At 38.5% G+C, this 24,303-nt stretch overlaps 1 protein-coding gene across 3 annotated transcripts in view; it reads right to left on the reverse strand.

The window, feature by feature from the left end:
- The window catches only part of LOC110199279 (UPF0462 protein C4orf33-like), a 161,032-nt gene that overhangs the window by 52,376 nt on the left and 84,353 nt on the right, over nucleotides 1–24,303 (reverse strand). Inside the window, exons 10-11 of one of the 3 annotated variants that reach the window (XR_013484146.1) lie at nucleotides 6,415–7,217; nucleotides 5,828–6,237 (exon numbers count right to left, since the gene is read on the reverse strand). The gene's annotated coding sequence lies outside the window, so the exon portion shown is untranslated. Of the gene's footprint in view, nucleotides 1–5,618; nucleotides 5,802–5,827; nucleotides 7,218–24,303 lie in introns of those variants that run through there. The other 2 variants (XR_013484147.1, XR_002321961.2) reach the window with 2 other exon arrangements.

A 24,303-nucleotide genomic window follows, 5' to 3' on the forward strand; every position in this document is an offset into this window, starting at 1 on the left:
TCTGGATTTGATGATTGTGATGAGAAGTGGCCAGTCCTTGTCCTATCCTAATAATTAGCCTCCATCCCATTGAGCCTCTACTAGGCAAGAGAGAGACAGAGCCCCAGAATTCTAATGAACCAGATGTTCCATTGATTACTAACAGAAGAAATTATGTCAACGTGGATTTTAGCAGAAATAGAAAAGTAGAGTTAATGTTTTGATCCCCAGTTGTGCAGGAAGGGCATTTTACAAATACAAAGGCAAATAAATATATACTATTAGAATACATGAATGTCAACCACAATGGCATGTGCAAAGTCATCTCTGAATGTGGGATGCAGACATGTAAGTATTTTCCAAGTGCCCACAGGGACACCTCTAGAAGATACCTATTTTTCTTCCCAGAAGCTCTAGGAGGAAATTTCTAGGGGCCTAAACATTAATGGACACCAGGGAAACAAATCTTAAAATTCATTTTTTAACTATTAGACCTCACTTTCCTACCTTTTCTTTGATTTTAGGATGCAATAGGTTATTAGATCTCTGGGTATCTTAGACTGTCCAGTGCTATCTCAACCCGCCCTCTCTACTACCTTCTGAAATCAATAAAATGCTCAGATGTCAACAACTTAAAAGTATAGTTTATAGCTTATCGTCATTAGCATGACATCCGAGAATTGAGGGAAGAGAACTAGCAAGCAGCTACAAGTTCTTTCCAGCGCACAATCTATTTTTTACTTTGTTACAATTTCATCTTTACTTTTTACTTGTTCCTTCCTTAATCTTCTGTCCCCACACCAATAAAATGAGAATTCTATTCAATTCAACAAGTACTTAGTAAGTTTCTTTTATATGCCTGGCACTGTACTAGGCACTAGAGTAACAAAGACACAAATGGGAAAAAATGAGAAAATATATGTAAAATGTTCTTCAAGTCATAAAGTGCTGTATCAACATGAACCATCATCATATGATAAATCTTTTGTATTTTCTCCTATATGCACGTCATTTTCCCCAATAGAAAGCTCCAAGAAAATTAAAGGCAGGGACTGTTTTGGCTTTGCCTGGGTATTCCTGGGGCCTGGCACATATTAGGCCCTGAATAAATGCTTATTCAATCTTAGCTCTGCTACTTGCTGCCTGCATGAACTTGGATAAGTCACTTATTTTCTCTGAGCCTCAGTTCCTGATCAGTAAAAATGACTGAAGAGAACTAGGTGGCCACTAAGGTCCCTTGAAGTTCTAAATCTATGATGCTGTGATTCTATTCATTCAATTGAATTAGCAGGCCACTCCCAAACAACTGCTACCTGAAATCACTCTTCACAGGGAACTCATCTCATACTTATTCCCAAATCTCTCACCTGATTGCACACCTGGTGTACACTTTCACACTTGAAAAAGCTTCTCAGTGCTGCTCTACCAGGCTGCTCTGCTCACAACATCAAATCAGCTGAACAAATCACCAATGACCTACACACCACCCTAGAGCCTATTCCTGTGGCTAAGAACTGCTTCCGCCTCCCCATCTCATTACAGCTTTTACAGATTAACAGTGGAATGAGAGGAGTTCTCCCTACAAGGGAACAGCCCCTTTGTGTCTCTCTCAACCTAAAGAAACCTAAGATCCTAATATTTTGAGTCTCTAACTATTTTAATAATGCAGTAACTATTTTTCACTGAAAAGAACATAAAAATCAAAGAGTTATGATAAAAATGAATTTGTTCAAGTTTTCACTGATAAATATTGAGAGATCAATTTAGGATCATTCCACTCTTCAGGACACAGAAAGCTAAACTGAAATCTAGAACAATGTCCAATATTTACAAGGACGGCATTGCTATGACTTTCAGAAGAGCATTTCTGATTGCTCTTCTCCCTTAACTATGCAGGCACAAACATTTTTGTAAAGATCCCATAATGGGAAGATGAAAACTATATTTACTTAATTAGGCCTCCCAATCAAAGAAGCTTCAAAAATTACATAGGGGAATCATCACTGATAACATTAGCCCCTTCTTCAGTATTATTTGTTATTCTTCTAGATCAAACAGACCTTGGCCTTCCCTCATTTTCATCGAAGATGACATCCATTTCCTTTTCTTTAATGAGGCTGTTTCTTCCAACTCAGATATTTGCTAATAGGATAGCCTTAGGGATAGTAGAAAGAAACTGGATTGGTCATCAAAGGTGCTGAGTTCAAGTGCAGATTCTGCTACATGCTACCTTTGAGGCTTTAGGCAGGTCATTTAACCCTCTCAGACTTAAATTCATCAATTAGAAAATGAGATGGCTAGATAACATGGTCTTTAAGATCCATCTCCTCACTAAATCTTATCTTAAAAGCCATCTCACTTTTCTGAGCCTCAGTTTCCTCATCTGTAAAATGGAAATGACAAACCTTGTCTGCCTAACTTAAAGAGAGAGGTTTAATCCAGTTGATGGTTCAATTCAACAAGCATGTATTAAGTACCTGCTATTTTCAAGGCACTATGTTAGACTCTGGGGATGTTTGGGAAGAAACTACATTGCAACTCCTGGAGCTACTATAGAAATGTAAATTCTTATCATCATTATACACAATTCTTTTTACTAGTCTTTACTGACCTGGTTAGCACATCTTGTCCAGAGTTCATAAAATTTTCTCTCTGTGAAACCTCTCAAAATGAGTGTTATCTCATGCTCAGTTTCTTCCATCCCTACTGACTGCACTTACATCACAAGGTGAAAACTTTGTCTCTTTTCCAGAATGACTAAACTCCCAGAGGTTTTGTCTGGTCTTCGGATAACAGTTTGAAATCACCTCTATGAGGCACTTGAAAATCTCCAGTGTTCAGTTAAGGCTGTTACTTTCTTGTCCTAATGAGAGTGCTGGCAGACACATAAGTGAGATGATGCATTGGACCCCTGCAAAAACTTCCATCCCTACACCAGTGTACAAGGGGCCATCATTCTTTCAGTGATGTGATGTGTTAGTCCTAAAAACAATACTTTGAACTAAAGTAAAAGTCCTCCTTGGGCCCATCCATTGTTATTGGCAGTGTCTTTGAGAGAAAACACTGTTTAGTTAGTATTTATGTGACTCCGTTAATGTGTTTCCAAGTTATTTGATTGTCAAGAAAAATTTCTGGATGTGGAAGAACACAAAGCACTACCACTTTTCTTTACTCTCCATAGATGTCCAGGAATATTTGAACTTCCAAGAACTTTTCATGTATAAAAGAATAAATGGGCCTAATATAATATATATTACTCAATGTCAGGGTCAGCTGAACATAATAGGAACAGATCCTAGGATCAGAGCTTCAGACACTTCCAGGACACAACCCAGAGCACCATGTTTCGTGTACCAGGATCAAAACCTCAGATAACAGATATTCAGAAGCATCAGACTAGAGTCAGATGGCATATTTCTTACTCATAGAATTAAGACCATGATCAAAGACTTAGATAGTAGACTTCTTTGCTATTTGGTCCTCATCTGTAAGTACAGTCTCTGACACCAAACCCAATTTTCTTCTACACCAGTACTTGAGTGAAAACTGATGTCAACCTCTACCATTCAAAGGACTCTTGAAGGCAGGATTTCCTCTCCTATGGCTAGAAAACTCCCATCTTCCTCTCTCCTAATCCCTGTAATATAGAACATTAGCTGCCAAAATGAAAACCACACCCTCTCTTGTTACCACTCCTCATTTGCTCATCTCTATTAAGCTGGGGCATATTCTTAATAACTCCCAATCTGGCTCTGACCTCCCCTTCCATCTTGCCCCTCTCGAATCCTCTTTCTATGTTAACAAACTTCCATTTATCCTGCCCCTTTTTCTCTTATATGGCTTTCTTCTTCTGGCATTGAAGGAGGCCTAGCTCCTTCCCTTCTCCTGCTCTACCACCTCCAGAAAATACTACATCGACAGCCACTGTCTAGTATTAAATATACCTTTTATCAGCTAAGTGGTATGGTAGATAAAGCACTGGACCTGGGGTAAAGAAGACCTAAGCTGAAATCTGACCTCAGTTATTTCCTGGCAAGTCACTTGACCTCTGTTGTCCTCAGTACAGATGAAGACATCTGTAAAATAAGGATAATAATAGCATTTACCTGCCTGAGGTGTTGTAAGGACCAAATAAGCTAATAATTGAAACTGCTTAGAACAGTACCTGGCACCTAGCAAGTTCTATATAAATGTTAGCTATCATCATCATTACTACTACTACTACTACTACTACCACCACCACCACCACCACCACCACCACCACCACCACCACACCACCACCTACTACTACTACTACTACTACTACTACTACTACTACTACTACTACTAACTACTACTATCATCCCACTCTTCCAACACACTGGCTCAAGGGGAAGAGTAGGCATACTTCTTTCCCACCACTGCTTCTTTTATAACTTCCCTCTGCTGCCATCACTTAGCAACCACTTCTTCTTTGAACTTCACTCCATCCAGATTTGTCACCCCATCTAGAATTTGATCATAGTTATCTACTAGATCTCAAGTCTTTCTCTACCTTTTAAAGAAATTTAGTACCTTGAGCTCAGTTTCCCTATTTTCCCCAGCCTTTACCCTTATACTTAGAGGTTTCTATATGTATGCATTAATATCCCTTCCTCCTAGTTCATCCACCTCATTAAGTTCCAAGCTCTTCACCTTTTCTCTGCTTCAGCCACACACTGGGTTGTTCATACTCTTGACCTCACCACTACCCATATGTGTTCTATATCAATGATCAAGAATTCTGCATTTCCTCCGTCTAAGCATTACCCTTCCATCTCTCCCTGTGCCTCACTCCTCCCAAGGCTATTCTTCATTCTCACCAAGAAAATAACCTCTGCCTTGGTCTTGCTTTTCTCCCTTCTAGATCTTTACCCTATAGTTAATCATTTCAACTATACACTGTCTTCCACACTCAAAACTCTTCTCTTTTCTTCTATCACTATTTAACCCTTTCTAAATATACTATCATCCATCTTCCTTCTCTACTCTTACTCACATATTGCTGAATAGAGCTGGAAATGATCACATAACTGTACCAGTGAGGTCCACTACAATTTACATTCTCTAATTGTAACTGGACCCTCACTGCAGCAAGGAAATTATTTGACTCTCCCCAAATTGATTATGTTGCGCTCTTCATAGTCATAATTCCAAACTTTTTCTTCTCTCCTTAAGTCTCCCATAGTACTCCTCCCTCCATTCCTCACTCAGAGGACCTAATTTCCTGTGAAAATAGAGGCTATTTGCCATGAGATCTGTCTTCTCCCTCCTTCTATATCTAAGAACCTCTTGACATAAATTTCCAATCTTCTCCTCATACGATTATATGTTGAGCTGAAAGGGATCTTAGAAGTCATCTATTCCAACCCTCTCATTTTATAGATAAAACTGAAGCACAGGGAGGTTAAGTGATTTGCCCAGAATCACACAGTTAATAAGTATCAGAGGCAGATTTAAACCCTGTTCTTTATGGATAGAAGTCTAGCACTCTATCCACCACACCACAGTGCCTTGAGCCTATAGCATCCAGTATTCCCAGGTGGTTTCCAAACAAAGATTTACTAAGCTCAGCCCTCCTTAGCTCTGAAAATCAAACAATATAAAGCACACTCACTTACCAGTCTACGATGAAGAGGTAGCCCTTCTCCTCTCCAAGGCCAATTCCTTTAAAGGTGCCCTTGATTTCATGTTTTCCCGTCTTCTGTAGGAAATTACCCCATCATCCTCTATTTTTCACTAGTTTTCAATCAATCGTGCTGTTCTGCGTTTTGTGTCAATATAGTGTTTGCTGCCCAACAACTCTAGGAGAAACGCCAAGAACAGAAAAGAGGTCTGTACATAGTGTTTATAGATATGACCAAAGCCTTTGATACAGTAAGTCGTGAGGGCTTATTGAAAATCATGTCAAAATTTGGTTGCCCAGAGAAGTTCATCAGTATTGTGCATCAGTTTCACGATGGCATGCTTGCCTGGGATCTAGATAATGGATGATGCTCTTGTCCTTTCCTCGTCACCAATGGAGTGAAACAAGGCTGTGTGCTTGCTCCCATGCTTTTCAACATGATGTTTTCAGCCATATTGTCAAATGACTTCAATTAGGACGAACGCAGCATCAAGGTCAGCTACTGCACTGACGGTAAATTCTTCAACTTGAAAAGGCTACAAGCCAAGACCAAAGTGAAGGAGTGTTGGTGCATGATATTTTGTTTGCAGATGATTGTGCACTCAATGAAGCTTCTGAAACCAAGATGCAACAAAGTACAGATCTTTTCTCTGCTACTTGTGCTAATTTTGGCCTAACAATTAACACCAAGAACACAGGTAATCCATCAGCCACCACCATACCATCCATATGTGGAACTATTGGTTACAGCAGATGGAGAAATTTTGAATGCTGTAGATAAGTTCACTTACCTTGGCAGTATACTTTCTAGAGATGTACACATTGATATTGAGGTTGACCCACACATTGCCAGAGCTTGCTCAGTGTTTGGGAGGCTCCAAAGGAAAGTATGGGAGAGAAGAGGTATTAGACTGACTACCAAACTGAAGGTCTACAGAGCCGTTGTGCTGACCTCATTGTTGTATGCCTGTAAAATCTGGACAGTATAGCAGTACCATGTCAGAAAAATGAATTGCTTCCATTTGAATTGTCTTGAGAAGATTCTAAAGATCATCTGGCAGGATAAGGCCAGATGCTAAGGTCCTGTCTCGAACTAAACTGTCAAACATTCAAACTCTGCTTCAGACAGTACAACTCCGATGGGTTAGCCACATTGTTCAAATGCCAAATGTATGCCTTCCTAAAAGACTGTTTATGGAGAACTCACACAGGGCAAGCACTCACGCTGTGGTCAGAAGAAGTGATACAAGGACATTCTCAAGGTTTCTCTTAAGAACTTTGAAATGGATTGTGTAACATAGGAGACACTAGCACAGGGCTGCCCAGCTGACATGCCCTCATCAGAGAAGGTGCTGTGCTCTATGAGCAAAGCAGAATTGAAGAAGCTCAAAAGAAATGTGAGATGCACAAATTTAGAGAATTCACCCCAAATGTTCACAAGGACTATTTGTGCCTGACCTGTGGTAGAACATTCCGAGTTCATATGGGTCTGATCCTCCACAGTCAGACACGTGTAACTTGACTCTAGCATAATGATGTCATTTTGGTCCTCTTCGAGAACAAAGGACAATAACCATCCATCTGTGTTCTGATGCTGGACAGAGAGAGAACAAAGATAGCAGATGGACATATAGTCAACTCCACAAAGCAAATATAAGCCAAATCAGTGCTAGTGGCTTGGGGATGCAAAGATGAAAAACATTAACCTAGAAGATCAATCCTTAAGGAGTTTATATTCTATGTGATGAAGAGTGGTATAGAAAAAACACAAGTATCCAAAACGTAAATTATCATATGCTAAGTGCTTAGAACAACAACAATAATAATAACTGGACATTGTGTCTAGATCTTGAATATTTGCATAACACTATGCATACATTATCTCCTTTGATCCTCATAGAAATTCTGAGGTTAGGTTCAATACACATTCATTAATTACTTATTGTGTGCCAAGTCCTGTGATAAGAGCCTGAGATATAAAGACCAACACTAAATAGTCCCTGACTTTGAAGAGTTTACAATCCAATAAGAGAATATGAGTTTGTATATGAATACGTGTTTATGTGCACATATATATGTGTACATATGTGTGTATATATACATATGTATATATACACATACATACACAAAAAAAATAGAAAGAACTAGTGACAAAAGGAACAAAAAAGTTTTTATGCAGAAGTTAGTACTTAAGCTAGGGATTCTAATAGGCAGGAGTGAGAAAGAAGCATATTATAGGCATAGAGGACAGCCAGAGCAAAAGCAGGGAGATGGGAGATGTGCCACCATGTATGAGGAACAGTAAGTCAGTCAATAAACATTTATTAAGCACCTGCTGTATGCCAGGCACTGTGCTAAGTGCTGAGGATACAAAAAGAGGCAAAAGACAATCCTTGCCCTCAAGGAGACTACAATCTAATGGGGCCAGTGTGAATGAAGAGCAGTAAACATATAATAAACCTGAATAGTAGGATGGGATCAGGTTGAGAAAGGCTTTAAAATGCCAGACAGAGGAGGTTATATTTGATTGGAAGACAAGTAACTTCACCAAGTCCTGTCTCTGACCCATAACTGGCTGGATGACCAGGAGCAAATCACTTAACTTCTCAGTGCCCTAGGCTAATCTAGGCAAAGCAAAGAAGGTGCTGCTTTGCATGGTAAAAGGAGTTTCCTCACCAGGGAGTTCCCTATATCAGTGTAAACACAGGTCTAGTTTTATCCTTATCATTACAGATAATTTGAAAGCCAATGGAATTTATTGAGTAAAGAAAGGTGTGACAGGGTTAGACCTGAACTTTAGGAAAATCACTTTGGAAGTTAGGTGGAGGGGGATGGATTTCAATGTAGAGAGGCTTGAGGCAAAGACATCATTTAGAAAGGACTACACTAATCCAACTGAGAATTGGAAAAGGTCTGAGTCTAGGCAGGTAGATGTGTGAATGAAACTAAAGGGCTGGACTAAGCTATATGGTGAAGATAGAAAAGAAGATTTAGGAACCGATTAGATATGTAGGATGAGAGAATGAAGAGTCAAGGATGATATCAAACTTGTGAATCTTGGTGACTATGTCTTAAACAGAAAAAAGGGAAGTTTGAGAGAGGGGAGAGTTTAGAAGATTACAAGTTCTGTTTATTTTGAGATATCCTGTTTAAAATGTTCAATGGACAATTTATAGTGCAGGACAGGAACATAGGAGCATTAGGGCTGATAGGCACCAGCATGAAGATAATAATGAAATCCATGTAAATTAGGTTATCCAGTCATTAATATTTTTTATATGAGAAAACTTAGGTAGGGTGTATATGTTTTATAAGCACCATTTTACAAATAGAGATATTGAAAATCTTTGTGAGAAGCAAAGTGGTTTACCCAGAGTAACACAACTAGTAAGTGTTAGAGTTGGGATCTGAAACTAATCTTCCTGGTTCCAAATCAAGTACTCTATCCATTACACCATGCTACCCCTATGAGGGCCATCTCCAGTTTCCTGATCTATATATCTTGCCACTGGACCCAGATGGCTCTGGCAACTTTGCACAGCCTTCCCTCACCTAAATCCAATTCACTTGCATGTCATGGCATCACCTCCCTGATGTCATGGTCCTCTTCAAGAACGAAGGACAAACAACAGCTACCCCTGTGCTAGCATTTTTAGTGCCCAACACCATTTTAAAACTTGACACCCTCTCCCCACTGCAGCTACTGCCTTTTCACAATATCAAATTGATCCCAGCTGATTTGTTCATATTTACATTTGAATAATATCTTTGAGAGTCCTGGTGCCTTTGACTGAGTTTTCTTGTAATTGCTTATGCTAAGCAACCTTTTAAGACAACTATATTTATTATCTAAAGTGACCCTTTGAAATTAATTCCAAACCTCTCACAAATAGGCAACAGTGCCTAGTGCACTCATTAAGGGTGGACAGCTCAGTCAGTTTAGTACTAATCACTTTTCTCCCCTCTTGTTAAGAGCAAGTGAAGAAGCCATAGTTAAAACCCTGGAAACAAAGCAAGTCATTGGTATTAGGTCAGACCTAATTAATTCAGCTTTTTTTCTTTCTTTTTCTTTAATATCTTTCTTCCTTCCCTCCTCCTTTCTTTTTTCTTCCTTTCTTCTCTCCATCCTTTCTTCTTTCTTCCTTCTTTCTTTCCTTTCATTCTAATACAAAAGGAGTCTTTGACCTCCTCAATTTCTAGCCTGGGCTAGTTCATACCTTCTTAAGCAAACTGATATCTCCTCCACTCCTGGAGGCTTATCAGATTAACTGAAATTAATTTGGACACTTATTCAATTTAGCCCACTACAGCTCAGAACTCCTGAACTCAAGAGAACTGACAACCTCAGCCTCCTCAGCAATAGGTATATGCCGCCATGTCCATCAAGCTTTACTCTTTTGAAATTAGTCAAGTGACCATGACTGAGTCTCTTCCTTCCCTGATGCTCACTTTATTCACCTACAAAATAGGAGTGAAAATTCTTGCACTATTTACCTTTATAGCTGTTATGGTAGGACTAGAAAGTGTTTCATTAACCTCAAGCACTGAAGAAAGGTGAGTTATAAATCTTTCTCTGATTCCATTCTCCCCTGACATGTTAATATGCTATCTCTCCTCACATTTTATTATTATTACTTATCTACGTATAACTTCAATCCCTCAGAAGAATATGAGTGTAGGAATTTTTTTTTAGTTTGTCTTTCTGTCCTCAACACATGACACAGCCACTATACTTATTCGACCGGTTGAAAAGGAGAGAGTAGTCTGGACCTGTGATGTAAATACTCTGTGGGACTCCTGCTATCAAAACTCCCTCCATGTGGCTTTATTGATTTGTTTTGCAGGACTGTCCATATTTGTTGCAAAGAGGGTAGTGGTAGGGAAGAGAGGAGAAATATTAGATGATAGTCAGAAAGATACAAAAAAATCAATAAATATTTTAAATGCACAGAAAAGAAAACCAAAAAGATATACAGATGAGGACACAAATAGAGCTAGAGCAATTTCATTATTACCTTGTTAAATTTAATATGTAACCCTCTTTCTTATTCATCTTGGTATATTGAACTAATTATGTTTGTTGATGATCATTAAGTTTACAATTAAAGAAAAACAAAAAAGAAACACCCTTCTCTTTCCAAGATATATGTCCACAACTTGGCTGCAATTAATATTCCTAAAGAGTTGCCTAGTTCACTGTGAATGTAAGTGAGTCACTCATGGTCACACAGTTAAACTGTGCCAGAAGCAGCCTAACTGTTAAGGCTAGTCCTCTATTTACTATCTCATACTGCCTTATACAAAGGAAGTGTTGAATAAATACTTATTGTTGGATTGAATTGATTTAATGATATGATATAGGGGAATCTTTTGTGAATGCTTATGAATATTCATTAATATTCCTTGTATAATGGCACTGCCACATTGTGGGAAGTGAGTGTTCTTCTGCACACATCAATCTAGCATCTCTAAAAAAATGCTGTTGTTCGCCCTTTGTTCTAGAAGAGGATGAATGGTGTCATAAGGATGATGTCTTGACTTGCAAGTGAATTGGATTTAAGTGAGGCAGAGCTTCGAAAAGTTGTCATCCTCACTCTGTCCTCCAGAGTCGTCGGAGTACAGTGGCAAGACAGAAGTTGAGACAACTTCCCCTCTCCAAAAAAAAATACTAAATGCCTCTTGGACTACCCCTTAAAGTAGAAATAATAATAATTGCTCACAATTTTTTTTTAGCATTTTAAGGTTGACAAAGTGCTTTCCTAAAAAAAAAAATTTTAAAGCAACCAAAACCCTGTGATGGAAACAGTGTAAGTATTATTAGCTCCATTTTACAGATGATCATACTGCCAGGATTCAAGCTGAGCTTGACTCAAAATCCAGCACTCTTTGGACTACAGTAGGTTGCCCTGTGGCTAATTTATGGGAGGGAATAGCTGGCAGCTACATGTGATTAGATGCAATTAATGAGATCATAGATCTATTAGAGTTTCAACAGCTGCATCTCATAATGGCCAATAAAAATCAGGTAGGAGAAATGAATCCAGCCTAGGCTTTAAGAGAAGATGGTGTTGTGGATCAGTTTCATCATCTGCATCGTTAATTAAAATAACTTGAAATCCACGGGAGTTAGGTAAATCACCCTAGCAAATTAGGAATGGAGCTCATTCCCATACCAGCTGCCACTGGTTAACTTGGCCTGATAGTCTATTCTGCCTTCTACTGAAGCAAGATAACACTGGGTAGAAACACTTTGGAAGAAAAGTTTCCTCCAGGCAGTTCCTGGATCACAACCACAAAAGTGATCAACTAGAACAGAAAAAATTAAAAAGTTTAAGGATTAAAGAGAAAGTTAATTTCAGGGAGAATGAATATAGTGAATAATAAAACTTTAAAATTGAAAATGGTTTTCCAGTTAAAGAGAAGCATTTGAATGACAATGGAACACTCAGCCCAGTTCTTGTTGCAGGATAAATGATAGTTTCTAGTGATAGCCAATTTCCATATCTGTAGTTATGTTCTGGTTGTCATTGTTAGACAAAGTCGATTTACCCACTCAACAACCCACTGACTTTTCCCCCTCTTTTTCCTCCAGTCCAGTTCTTTTGCTATAGGACTATCACTGGAAAGTTACACATTTTTTATCATAAGGCTATGATTATATAAGCTACATAGACCAAAGACTAAATGAAAATATATTGGCCAGGCTATCAGGGGCACTAGAAATACGAGCAGTTGCTAGGCAATGAAACAGTTACTTGGATTCTTATCTCTCTTCAAGGAAAGTCATACCTCTTCAAGAATACCTTGGCAGAATTGGAGAATTTGCAGATAAACTGGCAAAAGTCTCAGCCAAAATGTTTCCTCTCACACTTTAACTAAGTTTCATGAGTTTAAGTAAGATTAAGCTTAAAATTATTTGGATCATAGATTTGGAGATAGAAAAAACCTTAGGTACCACATTCTCACTGAATTTCAGAGCTAGAAGAAATCTCAGTGGCCTTCAGTTTCAATCCATTCCTGAACAAGAACCCCTTCTACAATACACTCAGTAATCAGTCAGCTTTAAGACCTGCATTGCTAGACAACCTACTAGATTTCAAGGTAGCCCTTTTGGATAGCTCCGATTGTTAGGAAGTTTTTCCTTAATGCAAGCCTAAATTTGTCTCTTTGCAAACTTCACCCAGTGGTCCTAGCTCTGCCTTCTGGAGTGGAGCAGAACAAATCTAGTCCTTATTCCATATGATAGCTTTTCAGTCCCCCTCTTCAATCTTCTCATCACCAGGTTAAATATCGACAAAACATCCAATGTAACACCCTTGTTTTGAGAGATCAGAAACTGAGAGGCCCAGAAAGGTTGAGAAACTTACACAGGAAGTAAGTAGCAGGGCTAGGATTTGAATCCAGGTCTTCTTATTCCAGACAACAGGTATCTTTCCATTATATCACGCTGCTTCTTTAATTTGCCTAGAGTCACACAGCCAGTAAATGTTTGAGGCCAGATTTGAGCTTAGGAAGATGAGTCTTCCTGATTCCAGACCTAGTGCTCTTTCCACTGTGCCACCCTGCCCCAAGGTCTTGCACGGAATCTGGGGCCATCTCCAGTGATCCTGATCTGTGTCTTGCCACTAGACCCATATGGCCCTTGGAGGAAAGATGGAAGCTGGTGACTTTGCATAGCCCTGCCTCATTTAAATCCAATTCACTTGCAAGTCACGACATCATCTTCCTGATGTCACTGGTCTTCTTTGAAAATGAAGGACAAACAACAATGACCACTTCTTTAATATTCTCTAGGCTTTTGAATATTCCAAGATTTGGAAAGTTCAAAAATTTTCGGTAAGAATGACCATATACCCACCCCTCTGAGTCAAAATTGATCAATTCTCCACCACCAAGTAATAAGAAAGACTCATTTAATTTAATACCTCTCCATGGAATGGGCTGCCCTATAAAGCAGTGAGTTCCCTGCCAATAATGATGATCAAGCCAAGAAGGGATATTTGTGGAAGGAATTCAGGTTTCCAGTTCAGTGTTGGACAAATGACCTCTGAAATCCTTTCTAAGTCTCAAGTTCTATTATTCTATGACCTTAGAAATCATTGAGTCCAAAAAGCTATGATGCCATGGAGGTATGATTTTTTTAAGAGAAGATATAAAATCAATGTTCTGTGCTTATGAAAAGTATATTATTGTTCTTCTCTTGTTCAAATATAGACTAAAATTGATCTGACCATGTCATTCCCCTACTCAATCAACTCCAATAGATTCCTATGGTCTCTAGGATCAAAAATAAACTCTGTTTTGATGCTAAAGACATTTACGGCCTGACCACAATCTATCTTTCTAATCTTATTGGACATTACTCCCTCTCCTACACCCTGTGATCTAGACAAACTGGCTTACTCTCCATTTTATATATGACACCCCACCTTTTATCTCTTTTTTTTTTTGCAAGGCAATCAGGGTTGTGACTTGCCCAGGGTCACACAGCTGGTAAGTGTCAAATTCTGAGGCTTGACTTGAATTTAGGTCCTCCTGACTCCAGGGCTGGTGCTGTAGCCACTACATCACCCAGCTGCCCCCCCATTTATCTCCATACCTTTGAACTAGTCATTCCTCCTGCCTGAAATGCATTCCCTTCTTACCTCCACTTCACACAATCCCTCTCTTCCTTCAAAACATAACTCAAATACTACCTTCTGCATGAAGTGTTTCCTGATCCCTACCCCAAACTCCTAGTACCCTCCTAACTATTTTGTTTTTAATTACTTCACATTTATTTTCTTTCTGTTTGTTCTGTATAGACTTATGTGGGCAGCTAGGTGGAACGATAGATAGAGTGAGGGGCCTGGAGTCAAGAAGACTCATCTTTCTGAGTTCAAATTTGGCCTCAGACACTTATTACCTGGGGGACCCTAGGCAAGTCATTTAATTAATGCAGTTTGCCTCAGTTTCTTCATCTGTAAAATGAGTTGAAGAAGGCAATGGCAAACCATGCTGGTATCTTTGCCAAGAAAACCCCAAATGGGTGTCACAAAGAGTCATACATGACTGAAAACAACCAAATAACAACAAAAGATATATATGCTGTAAGTTCATAGGGAGTTGGAATTGTTTCATTCTTTGAATTTGCATCCTCTATGCCTATATACAGTAGATGCCTAAGAAACGCTTATTGATTGATTAATTTTGTCTTGCCCTGACCTCACCTGTGATTAGAGTTGCCCTCCTCCATTACTAGAGTAAGGGTTTGTTTTATACTTGAGATTGTTCCTGTGACTAGTAAATAGAAAGAAGTTATAACATCCATTGTTGCACCTTCCTGTCAACCAAGTCTCTTGGGTCTATCCAAACTATATGGTTTCGAAACTGAATAACTCCCCCTATAGACAATAGGAAAGAATATGAGCTATCATTCTCAGGCTCATCTCAAGCTTAGAAGGTAGCATGATGGAAAGAAAAAAGCATGAGATTACCAAGCATGGTGATGTCACTGCTGCTAAGGATGCTGGGGCAGGTGGATTGCTTGAGTTCAAGAATTCTGAGCTAAAATAAGCCATCAGGTGTTTTTACTAATTCTGCCATCAACATGGCAAGCCACAAAGAGCTGCTGCTGCTGCAGCAGCATCGGTTACTAGGCTGTTTAAAGAGGGAAAACTGGCCCTGGTTGGAAAAATAGAGCTAGTGTGGGATCTGGCCCATGAGTGATGCTGTCCTTCCAATCTGGACAAGGCAGAGAGAAGCAGTCTTCTAAAAACAAAAATAAAAACAAAACACAACACAACAAAAAACTGGAGTTGAAGTCAAAGGACAGACATGGATTCAGCTCTTGGTTTTGCCACTTGCTATGACTTTGTGCAAATCACTTCAAATCCCTGGACCTCACTTTGTTTCATTTGTAAAATGAGAAGGTTGGACTGGATGACCTTTAAGGTCCCTTACAATTCTAACTATGATCGTAATGTTTGAGCTCCTAGATCCAGCAGTACAATGTGCCTGTGGATGGCATAGTTTCCCCTGATTCTGTCATTTTGTGAATGGATTCTATTACCTTTCAGAGACAGTGACATAGAACCATGAAACTCAGAGCATCCCAAAGGAAAGATAAGATCTCAGGAGTCCTCCAGCAAAATCTCTGTTTAATCGTGAATCTCTTCCACAATATCCCTAGCAAAGTTTCTGCTTTGAACAAGTTCAATGAATGATAGGGAATTTGATCCCTCACTAGGCAACTCAAAGATTACACCCCAACTCATTGGCATTACTCCTGTTGGCATATTAAACAGGTCCCCAGCCTTGCTGTGTGGAGATAATGCTAGGACAGGAATTCTCCTCCCTACAGCAATTCATTGTAACAGTTTTCAAAAACACGGTCCAAATTATGTATTCTGTTCATGTATTTCTGCCATCAATAGTTAGTCTGACTTCTGGTCATACAATGTCAGCCTTTGCCTTTCCCCTGAATATTCCTCAAATAACATAACCTTTAACTCCAGTGAACTGTTTGTGTTAACTTTATTGATGTAAACTCCTTTCTGAATGTCAGGTGAGGATAACAATAGCAAAGACTTTGTGACAAAGTGATCTCCAATGGATAAATGTTGGCTATCTATAAGTTTAAGAGAAAAGAAAACGAAGACTGTAAGTTTATCAGACCAAGTAACATTCGTCTTAATTTATGCAAAACAAACCACCATCAGCACAACTTTCAAACTCAGTCCTGCATTTCCTCTTCTTTTGGAAAGCATCTTTCCCAACAAGGAATCATGGTCTGGTTAGGTAGTAGGTTAGATTATGAAATGAAAACACAAAGTTTCTCTTTGAAATCTGTACATCCAACTTTATAGACCTATATAAAATGATAGTAAAATTCATTGGGAGTAGCAATAGTTCTTAACTCTAAAGGGAATTTTTTTTAAGGCAATTGGGGTTAAGTGACTTGCCCAGGGTCACGCAGCTGGTAAGTGTCAAGTGTTTTGTCTGAGGCCAGATTTGAACTCAGATCCTCCTGACTTCAGGGCCTGTGCTCTATCCACTGTGCCACCTAGCTGCCCCTAGGGAAATTTTTTTAAAGTAGGAATGAAGAAGAAAAAGATATCAAATTAGACTAGAAAGGAGTAATCATCAAAAGTAGTTGCTTCTGGTTAAAAATAGAAGAATAGGTCAGTGGAAGAGATTAGATGAGGAATAATTTTTAAAAAAAAAAGGAAAACAAGTAAATTCAACAACTTAATGTTCAATAAACCTGAGGACACATGTTATTTGACAAAAACTCCTAGAAAGCATGTTGGTAGAAATCATATCTAGACCAACAGCTTACACCATATACCCAAATGAGCTGAAAATACATATGTGCCCTAAATATTAAAGGTTCTACCATAATCTAATTAGAGAGAACCAGATCAAGTATCTTTCATGGTTATAATTCTGGTAAAACTTTGGTATAATTTTATTTGCACTGTCTTCAAAGAACTAAAGTTCTGAAGAGTAGTAGAGACCTGTATAGTGGACATGTATGAGCTGTAATGTATTACTGAGAATCCATTAAAGCCATTAAATAGGTCAGAGACTATCTTTTGCCTCTTCTTGTATATCCAGCATTTAGCACGGTGCCTAGCACATAGTAGGTATTTAACAGATGTTTATTGACTAATGAAGGACTTCTAGAAGTGTTTCCAAAAGAATTGATAGAAACATAGATGATTAGCAAAGGAGGTGATATTCTTATGTAGTGAGATCAAAGGACAATAAATATGGGAAGCCCATTTGGTACACTGGTATCACTGTAAAGTTGAGAGAGCTATAGGAAAACACTACCCCCACCCTCACCCCAGCATGAGAGGTAGACTCCTATACAAAAATTTCAGGAGGATGAGGACAAGAGTCATACTAAGGAGAAAATGAGATGAAAAACAATCCATATTACTGAACAAAGTACCCACATTGATGAAATAATATCCATCAAAAGATCAAGATATTTTTGTTATTCATGTTACTAATTTATCATTATTTTTATTAGTAGTAATACGATAGCCAGAATGGTACTTTAAAAGATTGCTGCCTTTTGTGGACTGATGAAATAATATTTGTAAAGCGCTTAGCACAGTGCCTGGCATATAGTAGGCCCTTAACAAATGCTTGTTCCCTTCTTTCCCCAGACATCAAAATATCCTTGAAGAACTCACCAAATAAACTGAATTAAAATGAGCCATTGTGACAGATCAAAACATTGCCCACAATTGTCCAGACATAACATTGATTGAAAAAAATTTTAAGGACATTTTAAAAAGATTTTGCCATCTCAAATACACATAATTTCCTTGTGGAACAGAGTGAAAAGCTTTCAAAATAGAGAAACCAGAAAGAAGGAATCAAAATCATCTAGGAACAAGATGAGGCACATTTCCTACCCATCGTTCTCCCTGTTACTAGAGTTGTCCAAAAGATGCTTCCAGTGAGCCTTCAGAAGATACACTTGTATCCTAACACTTTTATTCAAATACAAAATATATTTATTTTATCCACCTGTGTAATAGTCTGCAGAAAATTAAACATGAAAGAATAATAGCAGGATAGTGACTTGTGCTGAGACCATTCTAGCTGAACTCAATTAAATAATACCAGAAGAAAAACTTTTTCTATAGTAATTATAGTAAACATAGTGATACTGCTTAAGTGTTTTCAGGAATTATAAACAATTTATCAAAGAGAGGAAGTATTTCCATTTCAAAAAAGGCAGCAATGATGGTGGCTCCTATTGACTATGCCAGAGACATCATAGAGCTCACAGAGGAAGAAAGTGTTTTAACCTTTAGTCCAGGAGATAGAAGATGATGCAGTATTCTATTATCCCAAATGACAAGTGATTTATTGGAATAGTTTCTTTTCCTCCAAACTGTTTTAAACTATTATTTTTTTTCCTCCAATTGCACTGATTCTTCACCTTATTTCATGTACCAGGCTCTGAGTGTTTCAATGATAATTAAAAAAAAAAAGTACCAGTCTTAGCTCTAGAAAGCTTCCCTTTAGTGGCATAGCAAAAAAATTTAGCTTAACCCTATTATGTGTTCAGGGCAGCTTTTATTTAAAGTACCTTTCTTACCCAGCTTTATTTGTATTACTGCTGCTTGGCACATAGTAAGTGCTTAATAAATGCTAGTTGACTAATTGACTGACCCAGCACAAATACAAATCAATTAAGAAGACTCAAGGAAGTAATTTCTGTCCTCACTGCCCCTAGTAACTTTCTAAAATCCCTGCTTGGGAAAACCATTGTAAACATAATATCATAGATTTAGAATGAGAAAGGACCTTAAAAGGTCATCTAGATCAAACTAATTATGTAATAGATGAGAAAACAAATGCTCAGGTTAGAAAACTGGGTTGCCCAAAGTCACAAAGGATCTTAAGATTATCATTTTGGTACTGGAAGGTACCTTAGAGACCTCATATGATTCAACTCCTTGATTTAATAGGTAAGGAAACTGAGGTCCCATGGATTAAGTACCTTGCCTAGGGTCATTCAAATACAGTTATCCCTTTCATTTTCTGGGGCTTAGTGGTGCCCCTGCAATCTGGTAAATCCATGTAAAATTTTTTGGCCCTCCCTTCCTACCAGAGAAGAAGTCTAAATTTTTTTCTTTTTCTTTTATGGGGTATTTACAGTTCCTTATTGTAAAATCTGGTTCAAGTATTTGTTCATAAACTATATGTAGGTTAACATTAAGTAAAACTGTGGTATGAAAAAGAACTTTTCCTGTGTTGTCTGCTGGCCTTCTTGTGTCATCTGCAGCTTCCGCAAAACTCCAAAAAAAAATCCCATTTAATTTCTTTTGCCATCCCACAATATAGCAAAACCACAATGGGGAAAGTCTCAATGTGGAAGGGATAGTTGTGGTGAATAAAGAGCCAAGACTTGAACCAAGGCCATCTGTTTTTTAAATCCAGGGAATAAGATGGCATGGTGGATAGAACCTAGATTCAGAGTCAGGAAGATCTGAGTTCAAATCCAGCCTTACTAGTTTTGTGATCCTGGGCAAGTCAATTCACCTCTGTCCACCTCAGTTTCTTTATCTATAAAATGAGGATAAGAATAATACCTACTTCTCCAGCTTGTTGTTAGGGTCATCAAATGAGATAATATTTATAAAGCACTTTGCAAACCTTAAAGCTCTATATAAATATTAGCTATCTTTATTATTAAATCCAGCATTCTTCCCACTATACCATAGTGCCTCCCTGATTCCCAGCCTCTCAAATGGGAGGCAATGTGGCAGAAATATAACTCAGTTTTCCTATCCATAAAAAAAAGAAAAAGTTGGTTGAATAACATAACCTCTAAGAACCCATCCTACTCTAAAGCTATGTTCTTATTCTGACTTCAAGCTTAATTCTTTATTTTGAAAATAGCACCCAGGAATGGATGTCATTTTGGTGAGGCTGGGATGATTATGGATACGCCATTTTTCAGGCTTATAGGTAGAAGCCTATAAAGCATATAAGGCTGTTCATTACATCATAGTCTACCATAAAACCACACAAAGAGTGGCTTTGCTAAAGGTTCTGAGATGAGGATAAAACTTTTCCTCAAAATGTTCTTCTCCACTGGAAAGATGACAGCCTCATACTTAAGGCCACCCTTGGCATCTGATTAAACTTTCAGATAGTGGATCAGTGAGGAGGGGGTCCAGAGTGCTGAGTCAATGCTTTCCAACTTTGATACCTGCTTGACAAATTGCTCAGATTCCAGTGGCTAATGAACCATTGTTATCTGTGCTCTGGAGATGTACAAATTAAGTTCTGGAAGACAAAAGATCGCCCCTCTAGGAAGTCTCCCTTGATCAATCCTCCTTTATACTCCTGTGGCAGATTAAAATAAGGACAATATATGTGAAATGAAGGAGGCCTCAAGGGGATAGCAAGCTGTGAAAGGGAGCCCTTTGGTTACATACCTACTGCATGATGGTGGAAATAGGAAGTTTTCATGTCCAAGTATTAAATTAGCAATCAGGAGAGCTGGATGTTACTAACTCACTGTGTGGTCTTTTCATCTTAAAACATGAGGGGGTTGAAGTAGGTAATATCCAAAACCTGTTAGGACTAGAAAATTATGACTCTATACACACAAAGTTAGGTAGTGTGTGTGTGTGTGTGTGTGTGTGTGTGTGTGTGTTGTGTGTGTATGTGTGCATGTATGTATGTATGTATCCAGCTATCTGGATTGTAGGGGGGGTTTTTTGGTATAAATCAAATGGACCAAATGAGATTAGGTAGTGATGCATTTTAAAAACCTTAAGTCACTATATAAATGTTAACTGTTATTAAATTGCAGAAAGGATTGCATATATTATCTGGTAATTACTAATATCATCTCTAGATCCTTTTTGGATAATCTTTTTTACTGACTCTAGATAATAATAATAACTATTACCGTAACAGCTAACATTTATATGGCACTAAGTGCCAAGCACTGCCCTGGATGCCTTACAATTATTACTTTATTTGATCCTCACAACAACACTGGGAGGTAGTTGTTAATAATATCCCTAGTTTACAAATAAAAAAACTGAGGCAAACAGAGGTTAAGGGACTTGTCCAGTGTCACTTGTTTAGAAAGTATCCAAAGCTGGATTTGAATTCAGGTCTTCCTGACGCTACCACATCTACTTCACCACCTTGACTATATATTAAATTCTACTATTATGCCCACTTGAAAATAATATCTCACAGAATTACTGAGTTGTAAGGGACCTCAGAAGCTATCCAGTCTACCTCAGATATATCTGAGAATCCCCACATAGCCTTAAACTGATGCATCCTACACCAGATTCTTCTAAGGCACAAGTTACTACATGTTATGGTATAAAAATTTATAGTATACATCCATTGACCTTAATAACTTGGTTTATCATTGTATATTTTGCCCTAGACTCATCACATGTCTTTTTGTTGTTGTTGTTTAGGCAATGGGGTTAAGTGACTTGCCCAGGCTCACACAGCTAGTGAGTGTTATGTGTCTGAGGCCAGATTTGAACTCAGGTCCTCCTGAATCCAGGACCGGTGTTCTTTGCACTGTACCACCTAGCTGCCCCACATAAGTCATTTCTTACCAAGAGAAAGCACAGCATCATCAGAGCTTGAGCATGGGCTTCAATCCATGATGAAAGACAATAAATAGGATAATAAATGCCACCAAAAGATCTACTGGCAGTAACAAATAGGAGCTCCTACATATGGCCTGCCCTCAGGGAGCTTATAGTTTATGGGGTTAGAGGGTGGGAAAGAGTATGACACATATATGTATAATACAAGGCCAAGTGTAACAGAGAGAAGGAGAGCTAAGAAAAGTGCTCTTGACAAATCTGAAGAGTGAGAGAACCCTTTCAACCAGGCAACAGTGATGGAAGACTTCATGGAAGAAGTGGTTATACATTCTGAGTCTTAAAAGAAGATACAAACCATATGCATTTAATTTATTGCACGTGGCTCTTAGCTAACTCTGTGTTATTGAGAGTGGTTGAATACAGGGTATCCCAAAAGTCTTGGTGTAGTTTTAAGTTATTAAAGCTACACTGCACTGAGACTATTTGACTACCTTATATAAACTGTCTGATGATAATAATGTCATGAAGCAGTCTGCTTTTCCTCAATCACCATACCATAGATGCTACAAAAATAGAGCATTATCAAATGGTCATGCAGCCAGAAAACCTGAGATTCAGTCCTACTGCAGACACTTACTAGCTGTGCAACTCTGGGCAAGTCACTTAACAATAATAGCTAATAACAGCTATTTATAGAGTGCTTACTATGTACCGAACACTTTATAATTTTTATCTCATTTGATCCTCACAATAACCCTGGGAGATAGGTGCTATTATTATCACCATTTTACAGATGAGGAAACTAAGGCAAACAGTGATTTAGGAACTCGCCCAGGATCACACAGTCAGTAAATCTCTGAAGCTGGATTTGAACTCAGATCTGCCTGACTCCAGGCCTAGTACTCTACCCACAGCATCACCTAAATACCCAAATGTGTCTATACTTCTGTGTCTAGGTTTCCTCTTCTATAAAATAGCCTACATATAAAATGCACGTAAGGTTGTTCTAAGGAAAATGCTTTGAAAATGATAAATGAGTTATCATCATGAAAAGAGTTATCTTGATGAAGTTTGAGTAAGGTCAGCCCTTCCTAAGTGTCCCAGAAATCTTTCTGAGGTTTCTTAAAGATGAATCCCCTCCCAGAAACTTGCCAAATCACTGTTATTGTTTCAGTGCATAGAATCAAAGATTTAGAGCTGGAAGAGATTGTCCACTCCAACTATCTCCTTTTTCAAGATGAAGAAACCAAGGCACAGGAATGTAAAGAAATGTGCCCAAGGTCTCACAGTTAGTAAGTATCCCAACTGGATTTTGAACCCAAATCCTCAGACTCCAAATCTAGTGTTCTTTCCACCAGACCACATTAGTCTTCTCTACTCTTCAATGGTCCAAGAATGTCATTGTATAACAATGTCATTATATGTGCAACTGATGCAATGGAACAAGTGCTAAACCTGAAGTCAGAAATTGTTGTTGTTCAGTCATTTCAGTCATGTCAGACTCTTCATGACTCCCTTTGAAGTTTTCCTTGCAAAGATAAATTTCTTTCTCTAGTTCATTTTACAGATGAGGAAACTGAGGCAAACAGGGTTAAGTGACTTACCCAGGGTCATAGGTAGTGTCTGAGGCCAGATTTGAACTCCAGAATACAAATCTTCCTTGACTCCAAGCACAGAGCTCCATCCACTGCACCACCTAGCTGCCCATGAAGTCGGAAGACTTTGGTTCAAATTCCAGCTCTGCCATTTAGTACCAATATGGCCACAGGCCTCAGTTTTGTCATTTGTAAAATGAAGGGCTTAGACTAGACATTCTTTCCCATCTAGAATGTAAGATCCTGCAAAACAGGGAGTGTTTCACTTTTGTCTTCATAACCTCTTTGTCTGGTCTAGCGTTCCTGGTACACAATGGTATTTAATAAATGATGATTAATTGATACATATTTCTACTTCCCAACTCATCTTCAGAAAAACATCATGTGTTGAAGCCCTTTGAAATTTCTCTTTTAGAATCTCTTTAAGTTCTTTCCCCAGCCATTGGTAGGGAAACCCCACTATCAGTTGCTTTCAAAGGACAGCCTTGAGTTCAGAGGCAGCTGTAGGGGTAGACAGATGCTGTACTCAGCCTCCTTCCTGCCAGGCCTGGTATATTCTTATATCCACGAATCCAATTCATAGCCATCAAATAAAACGAACATTTGCAGTCTTAACGATTAAGGAAGGAGCAGGCCATTCAAAATAAAGACCCTGCTTGCATTTAGGCATGTTAAAAAAAATCCCAGGAATATTATAATGAGTCTGTGCTTAGGAAGAGCATTGTGCAAGTTAATGTAAGTAATGAACCTTTCATGTGAAATGATGTAGTGTCACAACTCATTTGCATCCCACTTAAAGTGTAATTAAGTTTCCCTGACAGCATGGCTTATGGCTGAAAGAACAGATCTGGCTGCTAAATTAATCCAGAGTCCCTCGGTTAATAACTCTCTGCAAAGAAAACTTTATACACACTTTCATTTAAAGTTCCCAAGACCTCGATTAAGGTGGGCTAGTCATATAGTAAGAATAAGAGATAACAGA

The sequence above is a fragment of the Phascolarctos cinereus genome, unplaced genomic scaffold (genome assembly GCF_003287225.1).
Source record: "Phascolarctos cinereus isolate Bilbo 61053 unplaced genomic scaffold, phaCin_HiC Scaffold_9;HRSCAF=440, whole genome shotgun sequence".
Classification (NCBI taxonomy): Eukaryota; Metazoa; Chordata; class Mammalia; order Diprotodontia; family Phascolarctidae; genus Phascolarctos; species Phascolarctos cinereus.